The following is a 9,666-nucleotide window of genomic DNA, read 5'->3' as shown; positions in this document are numbered from 1 at the left end:
CTTCTCTGAATTCTTATATGCATGATTTGATATCTTTGCAAGTCTCTTCAATTATCAGTTTGGTTTGACCTACTAGATTGATCTTTCTTGCAATGGGAGAAGTGCTTAGCTTTGGGTTCAATCTTGCGGTGCTCGATCCCAGGACAGAAAGGGAACCGACACGTATTGTATTGTTGCCATCGAGGATAAAAAGATGGGGTTTATATCATATTGCTTGAGTTTATCCCTCTACATCATGTCATCTTGCCTAATGCTTTACTCTGTTCTTATGAACTTAATACTCTAGAGGCTTGCTGGATAGCGGTCGATGGGTGGAATAATAGTAGTAGATGCGGAATCGTTTCGGCCTACTTGACACAGACGTGATGCCTGTGTTTATGATCATGCCTAGATATTCTCATAACTATGCGCTTTTATATCAATTACTTGGCAGTAATTTGTTCAGCCACCGCAATATATGCTATCATAAGAGAAGCCACTAGTGAAACCTATGGCCCCCGGGTCTACTTTACATCATATTGGTTTCCCGTCAACTTGCCATTTCTATCGCTGTTTATTTTGCAATCTTTACTTTCCAATCTATACAAAAATACCAAAAATATTTATCTTATTATTTTTATCAGATCTCACTTTTGCAAGTGGTCGTGAATGGATTGACAACCCCTTTATCACGTTGGTTGCAAGGTTCTTATTTGTTTGTGCAGGTACTAGGCGATTTGCATGTAGTCTCCTACTGGATTGATACGTTGTTTCTCAAAAACTGAGGGAAATATTTACGCTTCTTTCTGCATCACCCTTTCCTCTTCAAGGGAAAAACAACGCATGCTCAAGAGGTAGCAAGAAGGATTTCTGACGCTGTTGTTGGGGAGATCTACGCTCAAGTCAAGACATACCAAGTACCCATCACAAACTCTTATCCCTCACATTACATTATTTGCCATATGCCTCTTGTTTTCCTCTCCCCCACTTCACCTTTGCCGTTTTATTCGCCCTCTTCCATTCGTCCTTCTGTTTGCTTGTGTTACCATGTGCCTTCTATTAGCTTGCATCTTCGCTTGCTAAATATCTATTGTTATGGATCCTCATCCTCTTGTTAATCTTTTTTAAGAGATCCTGTAACATTCCAAATTTTCAATTTGGAATGTTATACATTAGGTCATCACTGCATATCATATTTTATTTGATTTTGGCCTGATCCAGAAATTCTACGCAACTCAAGGACCCACGGAGAGAGTTGGGGATTTCGTTATTATCATATTTGGGTTTTTCTCAAATTTTGAAAATAGGACCATTGATTTTATTTATTTTATCTTCAATTATTTCTATAATGAAAATATGAGAGAGGGAATAAAATGACTTTCCCAAAATAAATTCATATTGAAGGTTTAATAAAAAAATCAAGTAACAGGTTATTTTCGGAGTTTTCTCGCTATTTTATTTGAATTTAGGAAAAATTGCACGTTTTTCAAAACTGCATTTTAGGGCCAAGAAAATGTTCATCTTGTTCTAAATATTTTATTTAGACGGTGAAAATTTGTTTTGCCATTTTTAGTTTTTTATTTATTTTTCTAGGATTTTTCTTAGTTTGGTGGAATTATTATTTTAAAAAAAGTCGCCGCCGCCTTCCCCGCGCTGCGCCGCCGCCGACCCGGACTCCAAGTCCGAGCCGGACTCCTCCTCCGCGCCACCGCCTTGCCCCTTCCCCAAGCTGCAGCCCCCTCTTAAATAGCCGTCGCCGCCCTTCCCAGCCCCGCCACCCGACCCGCCCCGCCGCCACAGCAGCAGCAGCAGCCGCCGCAGCCGCCGCCGCACCGGAACCCCGCCGGAGTCGAGCCAAGGTAGCCGCCCGTCGCCCCAGTTTTTCTAAAGAAACCGATCTGGTTTTTTTTAGAAAACCCTAGATTTGTTTTTTAAATAGATCGTTTTTTGCCGGTTTATTTATTTAGCGAGCGTTCGCTCGTTCGTCCGTTCTAACAAATATTCGTCGTTTAGCTTCAGTTAACGAACGTTCATTCGTTAATCTGTTCGTCATTTTTCTTATTTTTCCGCGATTATTTCTGATTCAATTTTCGTTTGAGTTTATCTTTTCGCTCGTTTATCGGAATCAGTCGATTCAAGCGCCTGGAGTTTCGTCTCGAAACCCTTTTTCCGTTGAACCAACTCAAACAAGTTTTTGCATCTGTAAAATTTGACTTAGGTCCAAATTAGTAAACGAAGTTTGTTTCTTTCGCTGTTTGTCTTTCGTTGCTTTGTTCGATTTGATTCTTTTTGCAAACCGGAGTTTTTAAGTTGAACTTTCTGGTTAGATTTCTTATTTGAGTTTTACCCATGCATTAGATGAGTACTTATTGTATGCTTGTTTGTTTGCGATAAAGAACGCGGAGTGCGCCGCTTGCTACTTTGAATCTCTAGGTTTCATGGATCATCAGCAAGGCAAGTAACACTTTGATCATACCTCTTTACTATGCAGTTTTATTGCATTAGATCAATCCTCAAACAATTGCATGATTAGGATCTGTTTAATATGTGGATTTTGGGAAGTAGATGAGGTAGAACCTATTACCTGTTTTATTATCAAACCCTTGGGAGTTACTTCTACGTTTGCTTATCATGTCATGCTATGCTAGTAGACGTGGATTGGGTGAGTGTATCCATGACAGATGTGAGATTGTTAATTAACGGTTTATTTATGGTGGCAACTTTAATACACATCTGGGTGGATTGAGGCACTTGGGTATTCCAGCGATTGCCTGTTTTTCTTTATGGACCGCCACCCAGGCCCAAAGGGATCATGAGATTATTCATACTAGAAACTTCCGTGTGCAGCCACAAGCTACTATGGGCTCTAGCATAGTTGACTAAGTCGTGCGAACTCTTATAGTGGTAGACTAGCAGATGTAGGGGATGTAGATTGGTACTGTCTACCCGATCGTAAGGTGCTAGCGCTTCTGAAAGACTATGTCTCGGTCATCCGTTTCTCAAACACCATGTAGTGCAAGAATCCCAACGGAGGAGATCGAGTCTTGTGGGGGAAAGTGCGCAAACCTTTGCAGAGTGTATAAACTAATCATGGTTAGCCGTGTCCCCGGTTATGGACGTCTTGAGTATCTAGTACTTGGATTATCGTGTGAATCTCATCATGTTACTTTAATTAATTTTGTTGGGTTTTAATGATGATGCTTAATTGGGATTGAGAAGGTGTCTATACTCTCAATGTTTAACAACTACCATGATAGTTAAATAAAATTTATTCCTTTGCAGTAGGGAAAAATTGGCTTTACGCAAAAACTGTAACCATAGAGCTTTCCACCAGCCATATATGCATGTAGTATAGCTTTATTCTTCCATTACTCTCTATGTGTTACATTGCCAGCATATTCCAAGTGCTGACCCGTTTTCGGGCTTCAACGTATGTTGCAGACTTTTCAGACGACGAGAGGTGCCTATAGGTCGTGGTTCTATACTTAGTGATGCCATTGGAGTTGATGGACTCACTTATCTTCCAAGCCTTCCGATGTTATCGTTATTAGATGACCTTAAGCCATATTTATTATAATGAGTTCTCTTTTGAGACATGCGATGTAATAAGTGTGTGATTGCTACTCTGTTATAAACCCTTCAAGTACTGTGCATGTCAGCATTACTAATCCAGGGATGACACTAAAGCATAGAGATCGGACTGTTTGAGGTCTGGTCGCTACAAGATGGTATCAGAGCACAAGCTGACTGTAGGACACGACCACTAAGCTAAAGCCCTAGACCAATACTCCCTCTTCTCATTTCTGACTCCTCATCTTTTCTACTCTTTTAGGATGGCGGATGCAAGGAACAAGTTCACGCAACCGGATAAAGATACACCCTTTGGACGTCACTTGAAGGAAGTCACTAGATATATCTTAACATCGGAGTACCAAACTTCACCGGAACCTACAACGCCACTTTACCTGAAGAGGAGCGCTGGATGATTCAAGTTCAAGTTCCAGGAAGGACGTTCATGCCCGTCACTGAGCCCATAGAGGGTTCCTTTGATGCACCAACCTGGAGTCTAGGAAAGAGCATAGCAGCCCACATCACTATGGGACGCATTGGAGAAGTTTACCACAAGAATCTCAAGGATACTATCTACCAGATTTGTGGGCGCCGAGATGAGCAATGGGAGATGATCAGCACCAGGAAGGATAGATCAATTGCATCTTTCATCCAGGAGTTAAACCAGCACATTCGACACCAGGAGAACCAGATGTGCGCAGGCATGATAGACCTGAAGAAGGCCATGATCAAGATCACGGAGCTAGAAAAGAACTCAAGTCTACACGCGATGGATATGGGGAGGAAATATCAACACTTGTGGAGAAGAACGATGATCTGAAAAAGAAGCTAAAAGTATTCATGGGATTTCCCGCAACTGGAGGAGAAGACGAAGATTGCACTTGTCCAGAGAACTACATCATCATCGACGACACCGACTCAGACCCAAACGATAGCGATGATAACTATGTTGATGAAGCTGGAGCAGATATCATGGAGTCTTCATCGGAGCAGTTTTTCTAGTCGACCACCATAACAGTAGTAGTATTCCCCCATGTATCAAGTATAGCCCGAGCACTTTTGTAACGATAGAGAGACCGTTGTATGCCCTTGTTTGATTGAATGAAGTGATTTTGTTTGCATTTGCCTCATGCGCATATGGGTAGTGTTTTCCCTCTAGACCTCATTCTATTCTATATTCTCATCTTTTCTAAACCCCAGATGCCTCCGAGACGTGACAATGGATTTGCTTTCCCACTGGAGCTCACTTAGTTGATCCAGCAGCAGAATACGTTGAATCAGTTGCTAGTCCAGAATCAGAATCAGGGGAACAACAACAACAACAACCCACCACCGCCACCACCTGTGGATCACATAACCCGTTTTCTTAGGTTGAATCCGCTGGTGTTCTCTAGTAGCACCGAGCCTATAGTAGCAGATGATTGGCTCCGCAAGATTGGAAGGGAGTTAACCACTACAGGATGTACTGATGCTGAGAAGGTGCGCTTTGCTGCACATCAGTTGGATGGATCAGCAACATCATGGTGGGAGAATTACACTGTCACCTACCCTATAGCCACGGTGACATGGGACCAATTTCAGCAGGCTTTCCGTATTGCCCATGTGTCAACAGGAGCTATGGCCATGAAGAAGCGTGAGTTTCGCAACTTGCGCCAAGGAGGACGGACAGTTGGCTAGTATGTGGATGACTTTAGTAAGCTAGCACGTTATGCCCCAGATGATGTTGCTACGGATGCAGCTAAGCAGGAGAAGTTTCTGGAAGGACTGAATGATGAGTTGAGCATGTAGTTGATGGTAGCAAGCTTCAACAACTACCAGGAGTTGGTAGATCACGCTCTTATGATTGAAGGGAAGCAGCAGCAGATTAAAAACTGCAAGAGGAAGTATGAACAAGGAAAGTACAATCCTGGAGCTCAGTAGAAGCCACGTTTTACCCCTAAATCGGGAGGACATTTTCAGCATACCCATGGAGGAGGTAGCTCGCACAATCATAATGGCCCCAATAATGGTAATGGGAATGGAGGAAGTAATAGCCAGAACCGTACCAACCCATCAACACCAGCCAAGAGAGACCTGAGCCAAGTCACTTGCTATAAGTGCCAGAAGACTGGACATTACGCCAATGAATGTCCTGAAGCCCAAAATGGAAATGGCAACGGAAGCTCAGGGAAGAAGCCGAACCCTTTCAATAGGGGACAGGTGAACCATGTTAACATGGAGGAGGTTGAAGCTCAGCCAGATGCAGTAATAGGTAAGTTTTTGGTTAAGTCATTTACTACACTTGTTCTTTTTGATACTGGTGCATCACATTCATACATCTCAAGGGGATTTGTGGATAAGTATAAACTGCCAACCCAAGCCCTTAGGTCACCCATGTTAGTAACCTCACCTGGAGCAGAGTATATGGCTAGTCTATGGTGTGATCGGTTACCATTAAGGATTGGTAACTATGTATTTCCCTCGAACCTAATAGTATTGGAATCTCAAGGATTAGATGTGATATTAGGCATGGATTGGTTATCGAAGTATGAAGGGAACATTGAATGCGCCAGTAAGTCAATTTTGCTTACAACGCCAGAAGGAAGAAGAATCAAGTATGTATCCCGGCATGTGCCGAAGAGGACTCAAGTAAATTCCTTATCAGGAGTTGTGCAGGAGGAAGTACCAGTGGTGAAGGATTTCCCTGACGTATTTCCGGAGGAGTTGCCAGGCATGCCACCGGATAGAAATATTGAGTTTTTGATTGAACTTTTGCCAGGCACAGGGCCCATATCTAAGAGACCATACAGGATGCCCGCAAAAGATTTGGAGGAGATTAAGAAGCAAATTAAGGAGTTACTGGATAAAGGTTATATTCGCCCAAGTTCTTTGCCTTGGGGATCGCCAGTACTTCTAGTGGAGAAGAAGGATGGATCGTTAAGGATGGTTGTTGACTATCGAGGATTGAATGAAGTAACAATCAAGAACAAGTACCCACTGTCGATGATCAATGATCTGTTTGATCGATTGCAAGGAGCTAAGGTATTTTCCAAGATCGATCTGTGATCAGGATACCATCAGTTGAAGATTCGAGATCAGGATATACCTAAGACGGCTTTTACCACCAGGTATGGGCTGTACGAGTATACCGTTATGTCATTTGGTCTGACTAACGCACCGGCATATTTCATGAACATGATGAACAAGGTGTTTATGGAGTTTTTGGATAAGTTTGTCGTGGTGTTCATTGATGATATTTTGGTCTACTCAAAGAATGAAGAGGAGCATAAGGAGCATTTGCGTTTGGTACTTGAGAAGCTCAGAGAATATCAGCTATATGCCAAGTTCAGCAAATGTGTGTTTTGGTTGAAGGAAGTTGGATTTCTCGGATATGTTATATCCGGAGAAGGTATAGAAGTAGATCCCACCAAGGTTGTCACTGTGACAAATTGGGAAGCACCAACAACAGTTGGAGAGATCTGGAGTTTTCTTGGACTTGCAGGATACTACCGGAGATTCATTGAGAATTTCTCAAAAATTGCGAAGCCTATGACGGAGTTGTTGAAGAAGGATACCAAGTTCAAATGGACCGAGGAATGTGAGGCCAGTTTCCAGGAGTTGAAGAAACGTTTGGTTACATCACCAGTATTGATTCTGCAAGATCAGATCAAGGATTATGAGGTGTATTGCGACGCTTCACGTCGAGGACTTGGAGCAGTGCTTATGCAGGAGGGAAGAGTTGTTTCGTATGCTTCACGACAACTGAAACCTCATGAGTTGAATTATGCCACGCATGATTTGGAGTTAGCAGCCGTAGTGCATGCATTGAAGACTTGGAGACATTTTCTCATTGGAAACCATTGTGAAGTATACATGGATCACAAGAGTTTGAAGTATATTTTCACGCAGAAGGAGCTAAATCTCAGGCAAGGGAGATGGTTGGAGCTCATCAAGGATTATGATATGAGATTGCATTATCACCCCGGAAAGGCTAATGTAGTAGCCGATGTGTTGAGCCGTAAGAGCCATGTCAACACACTAATGACAGCAGATTTACCGAAGGAGTTAGTCAAGGACCTTCATGAGCTATGCTTGGAGATAGTTCCGAGAGGCTACGTTACAACATTGGAGATTCAGTCTACTTTGATGGATAAGATCAGAGAAGCTCAGAAAACTGACAAGAGGTTGCCTCTATAAAGGAGAAGATGAGCAAAGGAAAAGTTAAAGGATTTCGTGAGGATGAGCACGATACCCTATGGTTTGATGATCGTGTTTATGTGCCTAACGACCCGGAGATCAGGAAGTTGATTCTGCAGTAGGCCCATGATTCACCATACTCGATTCACCCAGGAAATACCAAGATGTATTTGGATTTGAAGGATACTTTCTGGTGGGCCGGAATGAAGAAGGATATTGCGGAGTATGTAGCAGTTTGTGATGTATGTCAGAGAGTAAAGGCAGATCATCAGAAGCCAGCAGGATTGCTACAGCCATTGCCAATACCCGAATGGAAGTGGGATAAGATAGGCATGGATTTTATCACAAGATTACCCAGGACCCGCTCAGGCTATGACTCGATATGGGTAGTAGTCGATCGCTTGACGAAGGTAGATCATTTCATCCCAGTGAAGACCACTTACACTAGTGCTAAGTTGGCAAAGATATACATGACGAGGATCGTATGTCTGCATGGAGTTCCGAGGAGCATTGTATCAGATAGAGGAACCCAGTGTACCTCAAAGTTCTAGAATCAATTGCACGAAACCTTGGGTACCAGGCTAGAGTTCAGTATAGATTTCATCCGCAGACAGATGGACAGACCGAGAGAGTCAATCAGATTTTGGAGGATATGCTCAGAGCTTGTGCGCTACATTATGGATCTAGTTGGGATGACAATTTGCCATATGCAGAATTATCTTACAACAACAGTTATCAATCCAGTTTGAAGATGGCCCCTTTCGAAGCCTTGTACGGAAGGAGGTGCAGGACCCCATTGTCGTGGGATGAAGTTGGAGACCGCCAGGTGTTTGGACCGGATTTGATTAAGGAGTCTGAACAGAAAGTGAGATTAGTTTGCGATAGGCTCAAGGTAGCCCAGTCCAGGCAGAAGAGCTACGCAGATTCTAAACGCAAGGAGACAGTTTACGAAGTCGGAGACCGAGTTTATCTTCGAGTATCTCCACTTCGGGGAGTTAAGCGCTTTGGAGTTAAGGGAAAGTTAGCGCCACATTTTGTGGGACCATACAAAGTTTTGGAACACATGGGAGAAGTTGCCTGAAGGATTGTCGGAAGTTCACGACGTGTTCCACATCTCCTAGTTGAAGAAGTGCCACGCAGAGATGGCAGACATACCGCTGAGAGATACAGTACCGCTGGAAGCAATTCAGTTGGGTAGTGATTTGACCTATGAGGAGAAACCAGTCATGATTCTCGAGTACGCCAGCTGAGTCACCCGCAGCAAGGTTATCAAGTTTTGCAAAGTCTAGTGGAGCCACCACACCCAGGACGAAGCCACCTGGGAGTGAGAGGAAAAACTGCTGAAGGACCACCCTCACCTATTTTCTAGCCAACCCGAATCTCGAGGGCGAGATTCATCTTAACGGGGGTAGGTTTGTAACATCCCAAAATTTCAATTTGGAATGTTATACATTAGGTCATCACTACATATCATATTTTATTTGATTTTGGCCTGATCCAGAAATTCTACGCAAATCAAGGACCCACGGAGAGAGTTGGGGATTTCGTTATTTTCATATTTGGGTTTTTCTCAAATTTTGAAAATAGGATCATTGATTTTATTTTTTTTATCTTCAATTATTTCTATAATAAAAATATGCGAGAGGGAATAAAATGACTTTTCCAAAATAAAGAAATATTGAAGGTTTAATAAAAAAAATCAAGTAAGAGGTTATTTTTGAAGTTTTCTCGCTATTTTATTTGAATTTAGGAAAAATTGCACGTTTTTTAAAATTGCATTTTAGGGCCAAGAAAATGTTCATCTTGTTCTAAATATTTAATTTAGACGGTGAAACTTTGTTTTGGCATTTTTAATTTTTAATTTATTTTTCTAGGATTTTTCTTAGTTCGGCGGATTTTTTTTTAAAAAAAGCCCCCGCTCCCGACTAGGCCGAAGGCCCA

Source organism: Triticum aestivum, chromosome 1A (genome assembly GCF_018294505.1).
Source record: "Triticum aestivum cultivar Chinese Spring chromosome 1A, IWGSC CS RefSeq v2.1, whole genome shotgun sequence".
NCBI lineage: Eukaryota > Viridiplantae > Streptophyta > Magnoliopsida > Poales > Poaceae > Triticum > Triticum aestivum.
Note: the sequence above shows the minus strand (reverse complement) of the source record.